Source organism: Pinus tabuliformis, chromosome Q (assembly GCF_031772625.1).
Source record: "Pinus tabuliformis cultivar Carrire ecotype Pingquan chromosome Q, CPIR1, whole genome shotgun sequence".
In the NCBI taxonomy this organism is placed as follows: Eukaryota; Viridiplantae; Streptophyta; class Pinopsida; order Pinales; family Pinaceae; genus Pinus; species Pinus tabuliformis.
This window is the reverse complement of record NC_142296.1, coordinates 77,980,466-78,003,502: the sequence shown is the minus strand read 5'-3', so window position 1 is coordinate 78,003,502 and position 23,037 is coordinate 77,980,466.

Below are 23,037 nucleotides of genomic sequence, written 5' to 3'. Positions count from 1 at the left end.
AAATGATCTCGCTCATAAAACAAAGAAAAACCCCATTCAGTTGCCCTTCCCTCTATTGTTCCAAGACACTGAACGAGGGAACCTGCTACTACAACTAGTTATCAAGCCACACAATTTTTCATCCGACCAACTCCCGGTAATTACTTGATCCAGGTGGATATTGGTGGCCACTCGCCTATTCCACTTGGACCCTCACCATTGTTCTTTCAGTTTTTTTTTTTTAGTTTCCTTAGTTGTAGCACAGTTTACTATTTTTGGCATTTTTTTGGGTCCTGAACTTTCAGAGCCGTTTTCAGGCCCTAAACGACGTTTTTTTTGGCAAAATTTCTTAGGCATTTTGAAAGAAATTACATTAGAAGTTGTATTCCTCAGAGAAATCTTTCCAACGAGGTATCATACATGCCAAACGGAGATAATATGACCAAGTTACGACCCCGGGAAGTTGGCTGCCCAACTATCTCCAACGGGGCCCATAAACTCTTGGTGTTACATCTCCTCGGGTTAGGGTTTTGGTTGTTTAGGGCTTTCTCTTATTGTTCATTAATAAAAATTCCCTTGATCCTCATTGTGACTCAGTTTAGAGGTATGTTTCCACCACATCGCTTCTCAAAGATAAGCTACCATCTCCCGAACTAAACTTATTTCCATTTTATTTGTAAACATATTTCAGTATTTGATATTAATGAATGAAGTGTTATTTCTGTTGTATCTTTGTATTTATGATTATATCTATAATTTGTTGTATTCCTGTTTAAATTCAGATTAGTGGTATGAGAGCAGTCTACTCTTTCTCTGTTTTTCTTTGCATGTCCCAACGAGGTCAGGATATAAGGATTTAGGGCTCGATCTGGTTGAACCTTTGCAAGATCAGCCTCACAAACCCCGATGACCACCCATGGGGGAAGAAAAGAAAGACGAGGGAGTAGGAGATCCTATCAAAATATTGCTCGAGGAGGCCCTCGAGAAACAAAGGAATGCGATGATGGATAAATTTGCCTAAATCCTTCAACAGTTGCCCATCAACGGCACATCCACATCCAACAACCACTCTGAAGGCTCCGCACCTTTTAACGTACAAGTAAACTTTGACATTCGCATATTTGAGGGCCAAATAGATGCAAATGTCGTAGATAAATGGTTAAATCCGTTAGAAGGATATTTTTCTGTTCATGATTTTTCTAGCTGGGAAAATATTGCTTTTGCTCTTCTCAAAGCCACCCCCCAAATTAAGGACTGGTGGGAATCCTATTGTGAGCAGAAGAATGAAAGTATGAACTCACTGTTTTCAACCACCCCCACTTGGAGTTCTTTCCGGGATGCCATCAAGGAGCAGTACTACCCTGTCGGGAGCTATGAGGACAAATACATAAAGTGGACCACACCGCGATAGGGAAAGTACCAAGATGTGCCAGAGTTTACCAATGTTTTTCATACCCTTCGCACGAAGTTGGGTATCAAGGATTCTAAGAAACATTTGGTACTCAGGTACTACAGTTGCCTACGCAGATACATCCAGGACGAGATGGGGTTCTTGGACATCTTCTCGCTCGGCACGATGTACCGATACGCCATCAAGATCAAGCAGAAGTTTAAATAGAAGAAGCGAGACTTTGGATTTGTGAATCCGAATCAAGGGAAAGGTTCCCCCCTGCCATAGAACAAAGGACAAATCCAAGGTCGGACAGCCCAGGACAAACTGCCAAAGCCACATACAAAGGACAACACTGCGAAGCTGAAGAAGGACATGAGTATGTGGTGGGAGTTCCATAAGAGCTCCACTCACATCACAAGTGAGTGTTGGGCCAAGCAGTCACTTGTGGCCGAGTTGAAGGCTTCAGAATCAGATGCATGTTATAACTCTAAGTCAAAACTCGACAAGGGGAATGAAAAAGGGAATTAGTGTTGAAATTTCTAAGTCTGACACATTAGAAATCCCTACTTCATTTTCTGGTGTAATTTCTCCTACTTATTTATTCCATTAACAAGTTATTTATAAATATAAATACTTAAATAAACACAAATGCATCCTTAACTCATACATAGATCATCAACTGAAATAAATGAGACAAACACACAAGGGACACCGTTATTTTTGGACAATTTTCCCCGGAAAAACCCAATGCGGGAAAACCGGTGCAGCAGATATGAGGTTTTTATTATTATGCAATTTATGAATACAACTGGGGTGCTAGAAATTTCCCACCCAACAGAGAATGCCCTCGGTAGTAGTACCTCTCCTTGGAGACAAATATTTTGGCTGATCAATCACTGGATGAATGATCCCACAACAACAATTGCATCTCCTTAGCTGGACAATGAAATCTGCGCCAAGCTTCTCTGTTGCTCTCCATCACTCTGCAGGGACTGCGTCACCCTTCCTGGCTCACCATCACCCATTCTACCCCACGAAAATTCTCCCGACACTGCCTCTTGGCCTTGTGTCAACTCTGCTAGCTTCTGCGCAGCTACTAAAACCTCTGTGTCAGTGCTCAGACCCTCTGCGTCACCCATGCTGGCCTCTTCAGCCTTTGTGTAGCTCCCAGCTGCCTCTGCGTAACTCCCTGCTACCTCTGTGTCAACCTTCCCAGGCTTTGCGCTATCTCTTTGGAACTATCTCTGCCTCTCTACTATGTATTCTCGGCCTCGTGCTGAACTTCCCCTCGCTGCAATAGATCACTGGTTCGATTCTTTTAGCAAACCCCGCTTTAGAAAATCGAACTAACTGATCAATTTGGTGTGTCTCCAACTGACCCTCAAGCCTCCTTTTATACTTTTCCATATGAGTCTTCAATGACCAAGATTAAGTCCCTAATCAATGGATAAGATTATATTTGGCTTGATCCATGTCATTTAGAACATTCTCACCCAGTTTTATATTAATACCCATTAATATTTTAATTTTTCTAAGTTTAGAATTAGGAACCCCATTAAAAATATTAATTATTTTAATATCTCTCCAACCAGGTGGAATTTCCCCAAACCATTTCTGGGTGTTGGAGATCTTATGTGCCTTAGCCTCTCCACCAATTTTGATGGCTAGAGCACATCTGATGCTACCAAAAATCAACAAGAAGATTATCGATGTGGAGTCTAATGCCACCATTGCCACCACAAAGATCCAGAAGGAGGAACCCGTATATCCAGAGGAGGAGAAGTGTCTCTTCCACTCCCAGATGTGGGTAAAGGGTTCCCCGCTATAGTTCATTGTCGATAGTGGGAGCCAGAAGAACCTCATTGCAGCAGAGGTCGTGAAGTGGCTGGGCTTACTGACCACAGCACACCCACAACCATACATCATCGGGTGGCTTCACTAAGGACGAGATCTTCGCGTGAGCCAACAGTGTCACCTTCCATACAATATCGAGCCCTTCACGGATGAGGTATTATGTGATGTTGCTCCCTTGATGTTTGTGATGTATTATTAGGCCAACCATACTTATGGAATCGACATGTTTTGTATGAGTCAAGACCTTGCATTGTTATTGTTACCTTGGGAAATAAGTTGTACAGGATACCGGAGGTAGCACCACCTACCGCCATCTCTCTTGTTACTGCAAAACAATGCAGCAAGCTCATTTCCAAAACTGGGAAATTTGTTTTCTTGATGATACTCCCTCAAGGAAAGAAGAAGATGGTGGCCACGACCTCCAGATATGTCCCCTTCACACGAAAACAACAAATGGGCAAGGTCATGGAGGATTACGAGGACAATTCCACCTCCTCCGTAGGGGTGCCTCTGCACTGTTAGGTCAAGAACTCCATCGATATGACCCCAAGTGTGTCATTGCCCAATGGACCAGTCTATCGCCGCTTTGTTCTTGAGATCGATGAAATCAAGAGGCATATTCAGGAGCTGCTGCAGAAAGGTCACATTCGGTCGAGTTCATTACCCCATGGGAGCCCGATCGTGTGGGTACAGAAGAAGGATGGGACTTGGAGATTCTATATTGACTATCAGGCGCTGAAAAAGATCATTGTCCGGAATAGGTACCCGATCCCACGGATTGATGACCTTCTAAACCAACTCAAGGGGGGGAATATTTTAGCAAGATCAGCTTAAAGTCTGGATATCACCAGATACCAATCAAACCCTCCAATGAGTGGAAGACTTCCTTGAAAGCCAACGAGGGCCTTTTCAAATGGTTGGTTATGCCTTTCGGGTTAACGAATGCTCCTGCAACCTTCATGAGGCTGATGGATGACATCTTGCACCCATTCACCAACTCATTTGTAGTGGTATACTTGGATGACATCCTGATCTTCAACGAGAGTTGGGAAGAGCACCTCCACCACATCAGACAGGTTCTCCAAACATTGCGGCAACATTAGTTGTGTGCCAATTTGGAGAAATGCACTTTTGGCATGACCCAGGTTCAGTATCTGGGATACATTATTGATGCATGGGGGGTGCATATGGATCCAACTAAGATCCAAGTCATTCAGGATTGGCCAGCCCCAACCACTTGGATAGAGATCCACATCTTTCTGGGTCTTGCCAATTTCTACCACAAGTTCGTGTTGGGGTTCTCTCATATCACTTGGCCCTTGAGTCAAGTCACCAAGGGAGGAGCAAAAGCAAAATTATTTTGGTTTGAATCTCAACGGAAGTCATTCACAGAGTTGAAACATCGCCTCTACTCTGAACCAGTTCTCACATTACCATACTTGCAACAACCATTTGATACTGGGACAAATGCCTTTGACTATGCCATTGGTGCAGTCCTTACTCAACAGGGGCATCCAGTGGCATATCACAGTGAGACACTTTCAGACATAGTCTGGAAGTATACCACTTATGACAAAGAGATGTATTCCATTATGCAAGCTTGATGATAATGGAAGCATTACATTTTGGGGAAGGAAACGATCATCCACACAGACCGTCGACTGTTGTAGTTCATACAGATGTAAGGGAAGTTGCAGAATGATCGCCATCAGAAGTGGTCCACATACCTACAACAGTTCCATTTGAATATCAAGTACAAGAAGGGAAACACCAATAATGTTGCAGACTGCCTCAGCTGACCACTGATCATGGTGTTAACCATCGTGCTCAACTCTTATGGGCACGGGACTTCCAATTTGCCACTTCTCTATAAAAGCGACCTAGAATTCGGCCACACATACCATAAAATCTTGGAGGGTCAGCAAGTTCCAGCTTGTCACCTCCAGGATGCTCTGTTATGCCACCTGGGACACCTTTGTGTTTCTTCAAGCGAGCGAGCCAAGATGATTTGGGAAGCATACTATAGTCGGGCCGCTGGGCATTTCAAGGTCAATAAAATGGTGGTAGTATTGCAGAAGTATTTCTATTGCCGAATCTTCGACAGGTTGGAGGGAAGTACATCAGATCCTACACTGCCTACGCCATTTCCAAAATGACCATCAAGAAGCAAGGCCTCTATACTCCGCTGCCTACCCCTAATCTACCTTGGGAATCCATATCCATGGATTACATGTCGAGCCTTCCCTCTACTAAGCATGGCAACGCATGTGTTTTTGTGATCGTTGACATATTCTCGAAGATGGCCATTATGGTGGCCTGCAAGAAGAATATCACACCAGAAGCCACTACTAAACTCTTCTTTGAACGAGTGTGGGTACACTTTTGGTTCCCACAGTCTATCATCCTAGATCAAGATAGTAGGTTATTCAATACATTTTGGTCCAGTCTCTGGTCGATATTGGACACCAAGCTCACTAAGTCCACATCTTTCCATTCCCAAATTGATAGCTAGACAGAGGTCGTCAACAAGATGATCGTACACATTTTGTGCATGTACAACTCATACCATCCACGCACATGGGATGAGAGCCTCCCCTATGTCCAGCATGGCTATAAATGGGCTCTCCACAGCTCAACTAGCCACAACTTTCAGGTGGGCTTGGGAGTCCAACCACTATGTCCCAATGATGTGGCCATACCATTTGCAGCGACTCAGGCAGATTCTTCTCATGTCCAGTCCAAAGCCAACAAGGAAAATAGCTTCATTGAGCACATTCAACACATCCACCAACAGTTCCATGACATATTGGACAAAGCCAATGCTAAGTACAAGCAACGCAATGATCAGCATCGAATGCCACACAAGTTCTAGGTGGGTGACAAAGTTTGGCTACATTTGCAAGAGTGCCTCGTTAGGCCCCACCGTAAGATTCACCTGCTTAGATATGGGCCATACACCATCACCAAGGCTCTGGGAGATAATTATTTTGAGCTCATCATTTCCCCATTCCTTGGCCTACACCCAGTGTTCAATGTGGATGACCTTCAGCCATACTTTTCGCCATTACTGGACACATCCGACATTACAGAACATCTCACACCAACAAAGTTAAATCCATAATGCATGGAACAAGCTGCAACTGATTGGATCATGGACACACAAATCAATAACACTTGCCAGTAGAAGATCCAGTTGTATCGAGTTGTCAAAGTCGACCAACTCCTGCACAAGGCAAATGGCTCACCAGGGACCAAGTTCAGAAAAAGTTTCCTCATCTCATGGAGGAAATCAAAGTAATGGAAACCATTTCTACCTAAGGGGGGAGGACTAATCCAGGTGGATATTGGTGGCAACCCGCCTATTCCACTTGGACCTTTTTTTTCCTTAATTGTAGCACAAATTACTATTTTTTGCAGTTTTTCGAGTCCTGAACTTCCAAAGTTGTTTTGAGGCCCTAAACGACGTTTTTTTTTGGAAAAATGCCTTCAATTATTTCTATAGAAATCACATCAGCAGTTGTATTCCTCAGAGAGATCTTTCCAACGAGGTATCATACGCGTCAAACGTAGTTAATATGACCAAGTTACGACCCTAGGAAGTTGGCTGCCCAACTAACCCCAACGGGGCCCATAAACCCTTGGTGTTACATCTCCTTGGGTTAGGCTTTTGGTTTTTTAGGGTTTTCTCTTATTGTTCAATAATAAAAAGGCCCTTGAGCTTCATTGTAACTCAGTTCAGAGGCATGTAGCCGCCACATCTCTTATCATAGATAAGCTACCATCACCCGAGCTAGTCTTATTTCCATTATGTTTGTAAGCATATTTCATTATTTGATATTAATGAAATGAAGTGTTATTTCTGTTGCATCTCTGTATTTATGGTTATATCTATAATTTTTTGCATTCGTGTTTAAATCCATATCAGTAATGTTTTGTATTTCATTTCTTTGCAACATGTCTTCAAAGGGTAAATTGACAGCCACAGTTGAAATCCCTATGCTTATCCCTATAATTGACCTAGACCACCAACCCTTAGTGGATCAACAGTATCAAATCTCTGAGACCAATTGTGAGTTCGATCTCTACGAACTCCACAATTGGTTAAAAAAAAATATGTTGATCTCAGTGACGAATTGAGTTTGTGGGACTCCTTCCTACCTCAATTCGTCTTTCCTCAAACCCATCATTTTCCAGAATTTGTTTCATGGTGCCATTTCAGGTACATACCCAGTCAAAGAGCAATTGTAGCCCAAAACAATGACATCTTGTTCATAATTACCCCTGACTCCATATGTCAGATGCTTTAGATCTAGAATTCAGCCTCTCTCGAACCCTTTTCAATAGATTCCATCATGGAACTCTACAAAAACCTAACTTTTCCCCACAGAGCCAAATTTTTTGAGACATTTCTACCTGAGAATGTCCAATTGCCAAAAAAATACCGTCCCCATCCATCCTCAATGTTTCCTGAAATGACAAAACAAGTCATTTCTATAGTTTCTTATTTATTGAACTATCAAATGATCAATGGGTTGATGAAGCCATTATAGGGTTTTTATCAGTGTTCTCAACAGGAGAAAAGCCTTAAGTCATTTTTCATTACAGTGAATTCTTAGCAAAGGTCATCCATGAACAATTCCTCAATTTTTCTACAGAAGGAGTCTTCAAGCATGCTTTAGTTTTAGTTTACTTGTTTTTATTCCATCAAGCAGATAGATTTCAATTTCCATTATAGAAACTAGATGAACAGGGAAATGCACAGTCTATGATTCATTAGACTTCCTTGGTAAGGAAGCATACCAATGAGTTCACATTCAGTGATTATGTGGACCAATTTTTGTACAGAGTTTCTTTCCTACTTAACAATGATGTTGAACCTAGAATTGAACCTGAGATTAAGAGAATTATACATCTCAGTGAAAAAACAAAGACAGGTGATTGGTACATGTATCAAAATTACACTAAGATTAAAGTGTATGGATGTGAATTGCCTAAATTTGCTCCTATAATAATTTTTTCATTAGAGTATATTAGGAAAATGATAAATATGGATGAGCTGCACTTTGTGACAACCAAAAAGAAATCTTCGTTTCAAAATCAAAACACAGGTTGGCCCTTTCATTTGTAATTCCAAGACAATAGCAAAATAAGCATATCTTCTCGTCAAACAAATGGAATTTAAAGTTAGTTTCACTCGGTCATATGATCCTTTGGGAATAATCTCAAAATTGAGAGTAGAGCATAAAACTACTCCTCACACTCATACTCCCAAACCTGAAATTGAGCAATATATGAATCAAGATCAATGGAAAGAAAATACTTTGTAGGAGGCAAAAGAACAAGTACATTCTACTACTACATCACAAACTCCAGTGCCACAGGAAAAGAAGGATAAAAGACCAAGGGAGGATGTTTCCTCTTCGGTTTCAGAAATTCAGGGGAAAGAATTCCAAATATACAAAAAGAGGTAGAAAACCAATCCAACAGAAGAGTATTTGCAGGAAGAAAATGTACAGTCTACAATAGTCTTGATAGGTCCTTATACTTCTACTTTACCTCGAGATGAAGGCATTTTCATAGGGTCATCATCATATTTATCTTCTCAAGAACCACTGGAAACTGTAGAAATTTCACCTGTAGAACAAACCAATATATGCAATGTCCTAAAGCATAATACTTGTTCTACTTCTACAAAACATTAATCAGAAGCATAATCGAATTCATGAGCAACATCAAGTAAAAACATGCATAACTGATCAAGAGAAATAATCACACATAACACAAGATATATCCAGGGGAAAGCACCAGCATAAAAACCCCAACCATGTATTATCAATCAAGTGGAAATCCTCTTCACAATATAAAAAGAATTAGCTCTCAAGCTATTCAGTTCTCAATGAACTATGGATATATGAAGATATATCTCATGAACCAACCAACCCCTATTTATATAGGCTTTACCCATGGTCCTTGCGTAGTTTGCTTAGGAAATAATAGCAAAAGCATATGCTATTAATTCCGAACATACCAAATTAACCAATGGTCCAACTACGCAATCCTTGAGGACACTAGTTCCTCAACCATGCAAAAACTACTTACTTTAAATAGTCAAGCATCTGATAGTACATTGTCCCACATCTGATCTCAACTGGGTCTCTGACAGAACTAACATGCAACAGTTATCCATGAGTGAATCCTTAGTTATCTAAAATAATAGTTGTCACATGCATACAAGCATTAACAAACTATATTTTATTATTTTAACAACTTGTTAAAATAATCTAACTAGACTTGACCAGTTAGAACTAAGTCAACTGATTCTCTCATTATAGAACTCATACTTATTCCCTCAATCAGTGGAGGAAATTAAGGATAAATTCCTCAATTAGTGGGAAAACTCATGTGCATGCTCACAAAGACTTCAAATTTGAATTTCCTTAACTAATTAACTCAATTGAATTAATTAATTAATATTTCCAACTGCTGTTAAGACCAAAATTAATTCTACTTCCTATAGATAGAATAGGGACTGCTATAAATAGGAAGGGACCCAGAAATGCTATTTTTTAGAACTTTCTATTTTTAGCAGTTTCACCTCTCACCTAATGTGGCCAATGACCTCAATGGTCAAATTGCTATTTTTAGACATGCTATTTTTAACAGTTCTATTTTTTGCACATTCTAAATTTAGCATTTCTTGTTGCACATTTTTCAACACTCCCTCTCAACAAAAAAGGCTTCCTCTCGAACCCGATCCTGTAACTCTGGAATGTTCTGCATGCAACACATCTACCTGGTCCACTTGCTCCAACAACACTTGGAACAAAAACACTCCCAACTGACCACTCTGTTGGGCTAGGAACATACTCTGAAGCTGAAGCTCTACTTGCTGCTGACAAGTGCTCCCTCTCTAACATCTGTGCTACTACAACATCTCCATGCATCTCACACCATTGCACACCTCTCTGTGCCACCTTGCACTATGCAAAACACTTGTGCCTCTCGCATTGTTGCAGCCTGCTAGCTATGCGCTGTCCTAGGATTCCCTGCATTGTCGCTCTTTCTGTCGCTCCATCTGCATCTGTCTCTACCCAATCAGTCAGTTCCTGCTACTCCACATCGAGGCTCTCGTAGCAAGGTCTCATCCAAGAGGTTGGGTACCTCAAGGATCCTGCCCCTCATCCCTGGGACGATCACTCTATATCGCCCCACCTTCTACATGGAGGTATGGTTGCATGTGATCCCTCATCCCACCTGGCTCGAAGTTCCCCCTACTGGAGGTCTCTACATGAGTAGATGTCTCTACTCGATCTCCTCTCGGCTTCCCTTGTTGTGGCTGCACCACAACCTCCTGAAGCTGCTACACCAATCGTGGCTCCTCCACAATCGTCTGAGACTTCTTCTGGCTCTGCATGTTGAGAGGTAACATACCCTCCCTCTCAACCACTAAGTCTCCATCAGTTGCCTTGCTGCTCAAGGCTTTTCATGCATCTTGAACCTTAAGAGCATACAGGTTCTTGACCCGTGAACCAATCTGCTTCATTTGTCTAGTGATGATGTGTCTAAGGAAAACCTTTCCCTTACTGAAGACTACATCATATCCTCTGTCTTCCAACATCGTGAACGACACCAAGTTTCTCTTCAGTCCTGGTACATACTTGACATCGGTCAAGGTAAGGAAAGATCCATGCTCCCTCTGAAAAATAACCTTGCCTACACCTGAGACACTATACTTCTCATCATTACCCATCGCTATGAGTATCTGGAGATCATTCTCTTCCAAAGTACTGAACAAACTCTTGTCATCGGTCATTGTTGTTGGGAAAAGTATCCAATACGGAATGACCCTATCCCACTCTAAGGGTGATAGTACCTCAGCAACAATCAAAGCAAAGCTATTTGAGATTACTTCTTTATGAGATGTAAAAGAGGGGAGAAAGAGATCCACTAACCGATGTCTTTCGCTAATGATTGATCCAATCTTCTCTCTTTGCTGCTCGCTCCCAGCTCCTTGCTCTTGCACTGGCCCAGCTACAACAAGATCCTGCAAAATGGCAAGAGAGGGAAACTACAAGAAGCATACATTCATAATTGATTCAAGGATTAGAATAAATCAAATACACAAATATAACAACACATCATTGAGACACATGTATATAGAAGAACCTCAAATGCTTTATTAATGGAAGAAGTAAAGTTCAGGAAGTGATACAACCATAAGAGGCCCAATCCAGCATCACCTCCCAGCAGAAAGAAATCTCCTCTTCACCTCCTTCAAAGCAAATCACCCAATAGTTCTATACTCAAACCAACAGCACTTCCTTACATTCACAAGATTCCAGCCCCCTTAGACCTCATGAGAGAGCTCTATATATAGGAGTTTTGGAGAAAGGATGAGTCAGCTTGAAGCTGGCATGAAGCTGACTAGTGTCCTCTCTCACTTCAGTTATTCTTCAGTTCTTGAGTCCACTTGGAGGTTCTTGCTTCCACTTGGAGATCTAGACCCTCTTACTCATCACCAGTCGAATTCCCTGATCCAAGTGTCATTTTGGAAGCTTCCTGGGCATTGACACCTTGAGGAATGACTGTGCCACATGTCCCAACTCGCCCAGCGCAGGTAGCCTTCTTTGCAGTTGACATTCAGCGCAGGTAGACAGTGGAGCAGTTGACATTCAGCGCAGATGCTCAGTGGAGCAGTTGACATGATCCAGAATTGCCTTGTTTTTGAGTGTTTTCAGGTGGAGAACTGATATTCAGTGCTGTGGTTTGCTGACCTTGTTCCTCTAGGGGTAGGAACATCATGTTTAGGGACTTTGGATCCCTTAGATTATGGACATTTCATGCTTCATGCTGTAAGGCACAAAAATGTCTATAACAGTTGCCCCCTAAAGTATGAGGTCGTTTATCAGGTGAAATGCTTTATCAGGAGGATCCGAAGTTCATTCAATCGCTGAGAGGTGACCTGTAATAAGATACAATACAATACATTATTTTTCATTCTGCTTTCATGATCTAGCTTAGGCGGGCATTCCCATGCTCAGCTTTATAAATTCATTTTGGTACATAGAACAGACGATCGTCTGATGGTAGACTGATAATTCTCTGCTGAAATTATCATCCTTTGAGTAGGATGATCATCTGTTGCAATGATGTACATGTCAAATGTCTTTATATTTCCTGAATATATATCGCAGCCCGGATGGATGAAACTAGATCCGGGGTCTTCAAACTCGTTCGATCTTCACTCTAAGTACAAGTCGATCCACGTGAGAATTGCGCTGAAGTCGAACATGGAAAGACATCGCTTGATTACCGGTCAATGATGTAAACCGTTAACAAGCGCGAGAGGAATCACCGATAATGATAATGACCCTCAAGGTACTGCAGTACAATTCACGTGGTGTGAATAAAGGACTTGGCATCGAACACCACGCAAAATCTTCTGGTCGAAGGTCATTGATGTATACCTGTCGCCGGAAGTGAGAAACTTGCCATTGAGGCATGCAAGCTTCAAAGTACTGGGGGGGGTGTTCCTAGATCAACTCCTTGGATAATGAGCTGATGTCGACAAGGAGTGATCCGTCAAAGGAGGGCCTTAATGAATCCCACATCAGTGACACGGAACGGAGCTAATGATTTTAATGGAGGTGAAAACAATCTGTGACATATGATTCAGGGTGGCGATCATGGATGGATGAAGGATAATGTATGGCAGTGTATGGGACACGGTTGACTCTTTCTGAACAACATCTCTTGAACATATAACGACACTGATGCGATGGATCGGTAGCATTACCCCAAATGTGGATGTTTTGGCGAGACCATGGTGATGAGACCGATGAATGGAACAACCCAACCCGATATGATACGGAGGAAAAGTGTCATGTTCAAGAGCGACTTGCTACCATTAAAGCTTTGAGGTTCTCCCAATTTTTCCCCAGTCATTTCTGACCAGTACCTCTTTATTTTTGTCAAGCTTGAGGAGGATAACATATGCTTGTTCTATAACCTGCCCTTCGGGCAAGCCCATCGCTATGTTTTAACGAGCCTAGCGATAGGGAAACTCGTTCTCGTCTAAAGACAAGTTTGTCGCTATTTAATCATTTTAACGAGTCTAACGACAAGGAAAACTCGGTCCTTTTCATTTTTAGAGAGTCTGAAAAGGTACAGAAAGTTAACTCCAAAATTCCTTTTTCGTCATCTAATCCCTTAAGTCCGAAAAAGTATAAAACAATACAAAAGGGATGAATTTTCGATAACTTTAACGAGCCGAATAAAACAAGCGCTCGACCTTTTTGTGCAATAATCCCTCAGGTCCAAAAAGATTAAAATCTAGAGGAGGGATAGCTCTTCCGGTCACTTTAACGAGCTGGAAGGCCAAAACTCGGCAAACTTTTCATATTTTACGAGTCAGTTGAAAAGAGCTCAAAGAAGACTCGTCTTTTGAGGAACGAGTGATAAACAGGGATAGCAGCAGATTCCAGGTACAGGTTGGAATTTTCCAATCACGGCAGTGTCACAAGGATGGCTAGGTGAAATCACTCTTCGCAGCTATTCCTCAAAATGGGTAAACAATCATATGGAGGTGAACGATTGGCCAAATGACGGTGGAGGTGGCAGGTGCAAACACGACCAAGGCTTTTATGGCTGATAAATTTACGATCACAGCGGTTATTTACCGGGATAGGTTCATTTTTTAGATAAAAATGAGCTTAAACTCTGGAGGAAACATTGCTCACTGCTTTTATTTATTTTTTAACGAGCATGAAGACCGCGTTAAAACTGCTCGGATCTTGCGTTTATTTTTTAACGAGCATGAACTTTATGCTAAAACTGCTCGATATACCAGTCATAAGATAAGAAATGTCCCCTGTGAGATCTCTATTTTTTAAGGAGTTTCATCTTCACTAAGCTTTACTCCATATCCTTTCTTTATGCAAGTTCGGAAACGGCTAACCCAAAAAATAGATAAATAACCGCTCTTAGCTTGCACTCCAAAAGGTTTGCATGCCCCCAGGTATAAAATACAATTTCAAGGCTGCCCCTACTTATCCGTCAAAACATTTTTTTTAAAGGGTGAGGCTTACCTCTTTCTGGTTACCCAAAGATTGTTTCGTTAACTTCTTCAAACAAAAACATTTCTTCGGCACTGTCTACCAAAATAGACAAGGGTGAATGACCTTTGTCAAACACGTAACCTTGACAAAAGAATCCTATTCCATAACAACCCCTCTTCCAACCACGGACGGGGTACGGACTAGTCATATTCTCCCGCGGAAATTCTATCTTATACCCAAGGTTTTCTCTGCCCGAAGTAGACCAAGATGCATGCCCCCTGGGTTCCAGTCCCATCTTTCTGAATCACTCGCACTCATCGGGAAGGAGGACTGGGGGTGGAGACATTTCTTGATTGAATAGACCATTCAGGGTTGGTATGTGACTATTTGCGATGCGTGATCCCGGAAATGAAAGTTGGTCTACGAGCTTGACCATTCTTCCTTCGTGTGGAAAACACATTACTCTAAAGAGTGAGGAGACTACAACTCCCATGCAATATATATAGTCTCGTCCAAGGAGTAGGTTATAATCCAAGGGTCCTTGAACGACCATCACGTTCATTTGAATGGTCTTCCCTTTCAATGTAACAGGCACATTGGGGAGGATCCCTAATGGTCGATTGGTTCCTTTATCGAAACCCGAGAGATTTCTTATCTCAGGCAAAAGCGCCGGGGAACCCAGTGCTTTCCAAGCAATAGAGGAAAGGATACTCACAGATGCCCCTTCATCAATGATAGTCCCAGCCATTACCATTCTGTATATTTGGACCATGATTCTGAATGGTATACTGGCTGGCAACCGGGGTCTGCCTAGTTGGTTCCAATCAAAGGACACAACCAAGTTGCTTGGTGGTGGGACCGAATACACGGCCGGATATGACCCTGACGATTTTCCTTCCTGCGATAAAGGAATGGGCGCATTGCCCTGACGCTCGTCAGAGTCTGTGTTGATGAAAAGAATCTGGATGGTGTCATCCTTATTCTCTTCAGTGAGGGTGTCATTTGAAGATGAATCTTCAGTGACGGTGCCATTTGAAGATGGAACTTCTGAAGGGAGAACCGGGTCAACTGCCGTATCGACCTTTAGACTTTCGTCCGGTCTGGATTCAGTAGGTTCATTTTCAATGACTGACGCTTCAGCTGACCACTTGAGCGGGCCAGCTGTATTCTCAACCAACGAAGGACTTGGCACGAGTTTTTTGTATCCAGGAGGAAGTCTCAACGGTGAAACCGGATGATCTTCCAAAACTCTCTTCGCTTCGTCTAAGAAGGGACAACGGTGGATGGCGTGATCACCTTCACACAATCTGCAGGGGGATCTTGCTCCCCCTCTTTGTCTTGAACCTTCACTTTCGTTGGTTGACGGTAAGCATTCAACATGGCTATCAGAGGTTGATGCTCCCGAATTGTGCAAACGAGGGGACCAGTCCCTTAGTATCCGGGGAATACAGGGACAATCTCTATGGAAGTGGTCTCCTCTACATATGACACATGGCGATTTAGGCCCGGTCTGTGCTGTGTGTGGATTTTTGTCAGATGTCTTTTGCTTGCCCCCAGTCGCCTTAGGCTCCTTCTTCTTCTTCTCTCTCTTCTTCTTCTCCTTCTTCTCCATGGGAGCTTGGCTTTTGCCGGCTCTACCTTGCGAAGATGAAGGATTGGAGGAAGAGTTATAGGAAGTAGAAGGCTGGTGGGCAGCTCTTGACTCATCTAACTGTTGACTCGACTGTTCAGGAACCATGGTGTTCTGAACTACATTGGTTGAGAATAGCCAAATTGGCAGGCCAATTGTCAGTCCTGGAAGCGACAATGTGGCCATGTGGGGCGCACCAACTTCTCCCCAAGAGGAGAAAGGACTAGGATTTCCATCATGTGGAATTCCTTGGTTGGGGCGTTCCATGTTCTCAACCTATAGATCAACACAGGAATAGGAGGTGATTATGTTCCGTTTAAAATAAATTTTATAACGACGCTTTAGACACAACTTGCTTTTTCACTTTTTAAGAGTCGAGAAAAAGCTAAAGATGACTCTAGTCTCCTTCGATGTTTTAACGAGCTCGAAGTGACAAATGCTCGGATGGAATTTTTCAGTTATAGAGTTTGAAAAAGGCCAAAAGAAACTACTCTGGAGTTCTAGGCAGAGGGTGTGCCAAACTTTTCGCAAAACCACAGAATACGTTTTACGGTACGAGTGGTCGATCTTCGTGAATGCTGTGTTCACTGCATTGCGATCAGTAGGGCGGCCGACACGGCTTCCTATGGATAAAGGCTTTATTCCTATAGGGGTCTCCCAATATATACGCGACGGTACGTGGGAGCACAAGTCCGTATTGATACTTATCGCTTCACCGTGGAGGAATCACCCAACCACTCAATGCTAAGATATCACGTTTAACGATGCCGGAACACGTCTCTAGCTTAGACCTCTATGTGTTTGCGTTATGTTTCAATGCGTTGTTATGTAAATTCAATTCATTTTAATGTTGATCTTGTTTAGCAGTTTGCCTTTATGGATCACCACGAGATGTATGGTACAACTCCTAAATGCAGTCTAAGATGATAAGCAAGCTTTTCAATCTTTCAACTTTGAAAATCTTAACTACTGAGGGAAAAGAAAGACATCATCTTTTCACACAGATCATAGAGCACACACTAATGCACTTTTCCTAAATCAACATACAAGCTGTCAAAATGCACATGCACAATGCAGGTATTTCTTTTCTCTTTCTTAATGTTGATGTATTACAAAAAGAAAGCTGTTGTATAACTTTGAATTCAATTTCAAGTGAAAGCAAACAAGCTTTTGTCCAAAATCAAAAGACACCTTAAAATTTACTTGTTTCAACACTAGAAATACATATATTCAAACCATATGACGAAAGCAAAAGCTCAATCAGCTATGAACAGCAAACAAACTAACTCTTAAGATCAAAACGACACTTATCACAGGTCTAGATCTAAGAGGCCACAACAAGACTAGTTCACTTTCGTTATGGGAAACTGCAAATGATATAAGAAATACACAAAGAACAAATACAGCTTCTTTATACAACCGAGGCGGAATAGTGGCAAGGAAAGTTGGTTTCAGATAGGTACATTGACCGATAACAGGCTGCAAAAACAGGGATGAAAACAGGGCAACAAACAGCAGGGAACCCCAGTTGCACAAGGCAAAACTGGTTCAGCGCAGGTAGTACACTGTCATTTTGACATTCAGCGCAGGTAGCCCCTTCGGGACCTGCGATGAAATGCAGACTGCCTTCACAGTGCCTGCAATGAAGAGATAAACTTTCGTTTTTCTCAGTTTCCGGGTTACAGATTGCTCAAAAATTCACAGTTTTTGGCCAAATCATAAGCTATCAATCAAGTACACACTAAAGGATGAAAAGGAGGATGAAAATCTATCACTAAGAGCTGTTAAGAGTCCTTGTGGATCAGCTCTTCAAATCATAAACATGCCCAGAAACTGAGCTAGAGTAGCTGCCCTCTACTTTGCATTTGAAAGATCCAAATGCAGTTCGATTTGGTACTCCCTGTGTTTATGAAATGAATAGCAAAAACACAAACAACCAACAAGATACGATCCCCAGTGGAGTCGCCAATTTGTTGTTGGGAAAAGTATCCAATACGGAATGACCCTATCCCACTCTAAGGGTGATAGTACCTCAGCAACAATCAAAGCAAAGCTATTTGAGATTACTTCTTTATGAGATGTAAAAGAGGGGAGAAAGAGATCCACTAACCGATGTCTTTCGCTAATGATTGATCCAATCTTCTCTCTTTGCTGCTCGCTCCTAGCTCCTTGCTCTTTCACTGGCCCAGCTACAACAAGATCCTGCAAAATGGCAAGAGAGGGAAACTACAAGAAGCATACATTCATAATTGATTCAAGGATTAGAATAAATCAAATACACAAATATAACAACACATCATTGAGACACATGTATATAGAAGAACCTCAAATGCTTTATTAATGGAAGAAGTAAAGTTCAGGAAGTGATACAACCATAAGAGGCCCAATCCAGCATCACCTCCCAGCAGAAAGAAATCTCCTCTTCACCTCCTTCAAAGCAAATCACCCAATAGTTCTATACTCAAACCAACAGCACTTCCTTACATTCACAAGATTCCAGCCCCCTTAGACCTCATGAGAGAGCTCTATATATAGGAGTTTTGGAGAAAGGATGAGTCAGCTTGAAGCTGGCATGAAGCTGACTAGTGTCCTCTCTCACTTCAGTTATTCTTCAGTTCTTGAGTCCACTTGGAGGTTCTTGCTTCCACTTGGAGATCTAAACCCTCTTACTCATCACCAGTCGAATTCCCTGATCCAAGTGTCATTTTGGAAGCTTCCTGGGCATTGACACCTTGAGGAATGACTGTGCCACATGTCCCAACTCGCCCAGCGCAGGTAGCCTTCTTTGCAGTTGACATTCAGCGCAGGTAGACAGTGGAGCAGTTGACATTCAGCGCAAATGCTCAGTGGAGTAGTTGACATGATCCAGAATTGCCTTGTTTTTGAGTGTTTTCAGGTGGAGAACTGATATTCAGTGCTGTGGTTTGCTGACCTTGTTCCTCTAGGGGTAGGAACATCATGTTTAGGGACTTTGGATCCCTTAGATTATGGACATTTCATGCTTCATGCTGTAAGGCACAAAAATGTCTATAACAGTCATGTGGAAAGAAGCTCCACTGTCAAGAAACCAACCACTTCCCACCATGGATGAAACCATGCATGCGAAGAGTGTGAAATCCAACTCAAACTGTGAAGCAAGTGCCTCACCTTCAGATCCTTCCTCGAATCCCTTCTTGGATTTCATCCATGGAAAATTTGCAGCATAATGGCCCACCTCATGACAACGAAAGCATTTCACTTTCGATTTGTCAACCTTCTTCCCATCATTGGAAGAACTGGATTCGGAAAGAGAAACCTTCTCCTTCCCCTTCTTCGCCTTACTCGCTAAGGCACAGTTCTCCTCATCATGCATGGATGAAGAACTGTCTTTGGTGCTCCGTCTGATCTCCTCCTGCATCAAATCCGACCATAGTCATTCCCAATCTGGTAGTTTCTCCCTTCCATTCATCAAGTCCTGGTAGCTATGCCAGCTCTTAGGAAGGCCAAGGAGTGCTAGACTCACCATATCCTCATCTGATGTCACGACCCCTACACTTGCAAGCTCGTCCTTGCATGTGATGAGCTTGGTAAGATACATAGAGATCATCTAATCCCTTTCACACTTGATCTTTCGAATTTTTTCCTTTAGTGCCAGCTTCCTCTGATCACTGCTATTCTGATATAAATATTTCAATGTTTTCCACATTGCATGTGGAGTCTCCTTCCCATGGAGGCTTGAGACAATGTGATCTCGCACTCCCTCCAAGAGAATTCTCCTAGCTCTAGCCACACACTTCCTCCATTCCACCTGCTCAGTCTTGTCACTAGGCTTAGGAATTTCTTGATCAATGAAATCCTTAAGGCCATTATCTTCCAAAACTGCCTCCATGCGATCCTTCCAAGCTATATAGTTTGAGCTACCATCAAGGGCATACTCAAGCCTCAAACCATAGAACACCATCGATGAAATAGATGTGATAAGAACTTGAGATCTATATCCCGAATAATAAACTTCGAATTTCTCCTGCTAGTATATTGTTCTTGCTTGATCACCTATGCTCCGACACCATGTAGAAATTTCACCTATAGAACAAACTGATATATGCAATGTCCTAAAGCATAATACTTGTTCTACTTCTACAAAACATTAAGCGGAAGCATAATCGAATTCATGAGCAACATCAAGTAGAAACATGCATAACTTATCAAGAGAAATAATCACACATAACACAAGATATATCTAGGGGAAAGCACTAGCATAAAAACCCCAACCATGTATTATCAATCAAGTGGAAATCCTCTTCACAATACAAAAAGAATTAGCTCTCAAGCTATTCAGTTCTCAATGAACTATGAATATATGAAGATATATCTCATGAACCAACCAAGCCTTGTTTATATAGGCTTTACCTATGGTCCTTGTGTAGTTTGCTTAGGAAATAATAGCAAAAGCATATGATATTAATTCCAAACATACCAAATTAACCAATGGTCCAACTACGCAATCCTTGAGGACACTAGTTCCTCAACCATGCAAAAACTACTTACTAGAAATAGTCAAGTATCTGATAGTACACTATCCCACATCTGATCTCAACTAGGTCTCTGACAGAACTGACATGCAATAGTTAGCCATGAGTGAATCCTCAGCTATCTAAAATAATAGTTGTCACATGCATGCAAGCATTAACAAACTATATTTTATTATTTTAACAACTTGTTAAAATAATCTAACTGGACTTGACTAGTTAGAACTAAGTCAACTGATTCTATCATTATAGAACTCATACTTGTTCCCTCAATCAGTGGAGGAAATTAAGGATAAATTCCTCAATTAGTGGGACAACTCATGTGCATGCTCACAAAGACTTCAAATTCGAATTTCCTTAACTAATTAACTCAACTGAATTAATTAATTAATATTTCCAACTGTTGTTAAGACCAAAATTAATTTGACTTCCAATATATAGACTAGGGACTGCTATAAATAGGAAGGGACCCAGAAATGCTATTTTTAGAACTTTCTATTTTTAGCAGTTTCACTCTCACCCAATGTGGCCAATGACCTCACTGGTCAAACTGCTATTTTTAGCACATTCTAAATTTAGCATTTCTTGTTGCACATTTTTCAATAGAAACATCTCAATCAGGAGAATTGGTCCATGATAAAGTTGAACCAAATATATTTTCAAGGTATAAGGAAATCAAAAAGAAGAATGAAATTCTGAAAGCAATAACCTAATCTCAGTTCTGGAAACAAACAACATCATCAGAGCACAAACTTCTCTCAAGTTTTGATATTGAGAAAGGAATGATGCAGATATCTTTCCTTCAAGAATAAGTTCCTTTTCCTAAAACTGTAGAGGACTACAAAAAGTCTATGTTTTATTTTAACATTGATCAAATCCATCTTATTGATCAGATGGATTTTCACAAGAAAATAGGGGAAATGTTGTATTCTAGCTTGACAAACTCAGCAATGGCAACATCCAGGCTTCAGGCTTCAGTCAACAACATTCAACCTTAATTAAAATTGGAAAAAAATATCTTATTTAGCTAAAGACACTAAGATAAGGTCTTTAGAGGATTTAAATTTAGTGATTAAATTGGGATATGATCCCAGTAATGTAAAAGTTGTTGAGGAGTTCATTAAGAGAATTACATTGCATCCCTAAAGAAGTAGCTCAAATTTCCATCTACTGAAGATCCACAAACAAAGGAATTTGGTCAACTAGGACCCAATACACTAATAGGGATCCTCAAAGGGAAAATCAAGATGGCACTCCAATTAGAAATCCTAGTTTTAGGAGAAATCCAACCAAATCAAATAGAGAGAACAAAGAGGCCCAACTGATCCGTAATAAATCAGACCTCCATTCCAAGAGAATTATGTAGATGAAGAAGCTTAGCTACCAGAGGATCTCAAAGAAAATCAAATAAACTTATTTGGGGAAAGTGAAATTGACCAAATTTTCTTAACTAAGGAGGAGCAAGATCTGTTCTTGCTATCAAAACCAGAAGTCATCCCTTCAGAGTCAAATGATTATAAACAAGGATACAAAAATTCTATTATGGAGGTGCACAAGTAGTACAATTGGAGGAGTAAGAAGGCTGTTGGAACTCCTTCCAAGAAGATTCAGAGTTACGCCCCTTCTACCAGCCAGCCTGTTATAGACATATTTGGGCACTGTAACCCCAATCACATATGTCCATAAACTAAGGGCTTCTAAGTCCCTAAAAGTGTTTTTTCATACCCTAAAGGAGCAAGGTCAGCTGATTACGTCATCTCCCAGAAGTTCTCCATGAAAAACTACTCAGAACTGGTGAAAGCAGGACCATACAGACTGCCCAGCGCTAAGGGTGCGATGCATCTCACCTGCCACATGCAAAAAGTGTGATGCATACTGGAAAGCCCTTCTATAGGGTGCGATGAGCGAGAGCAGACAAATGGCACAAGCAGTTTGCCAGGTGGAAACCCAAAGAATCTTCTAGAAATTGCTCATTTGACACTTGCCTCTCTGAATTCGCCCAGGGATGAGTAAGAGATCTGAAATCTCCAAGTGGAACTAAGAAATATCAGTGAAATGACACTAATCAAAATCCCAGAAGCTGACTCACTCTCCTGTAAACATCTATATATGGATCCCTCATTCAAGAGATCCAGAGGCTGGAATTTTGTAATTTGCAAGCAAGTGCTGTTGGTTTCTCTTTGAAGACATTGTTGGGTGATCTTGCTTTGTATGAGGTGAAGAGGGCTTTCATCCTGGGAGGATGACGCTGTATCATACCAAGTGGTTGTAATTGTCTCTTCTACTACTTCTATCAATAAAGCAATTTGAGTTTTCCTCCATATTCTTGTATATCTCTGAATATTGTGTTGATATATTCATTTGTATGGTCAATATATATCTGATAATATGTTGTTTACAGTGATAGATATCTATGCTTTGATGGTATTATGCTGCTTTGACTCTACAAGTGCTCTCTGAAGCGGGACAAGTAAGGAAGGAGTGGCGAGATTCTGTCAAAGGGGAAAGGAAACAAGCAAGGAGCCAAGCGAAAGACTAAGGTTGGTACTCTCTGCTTCTTTCTCGTCTATCTCTTGTAAAGGAAAACACAAGTGACTTTAGTTTGTTTGTTTCTAA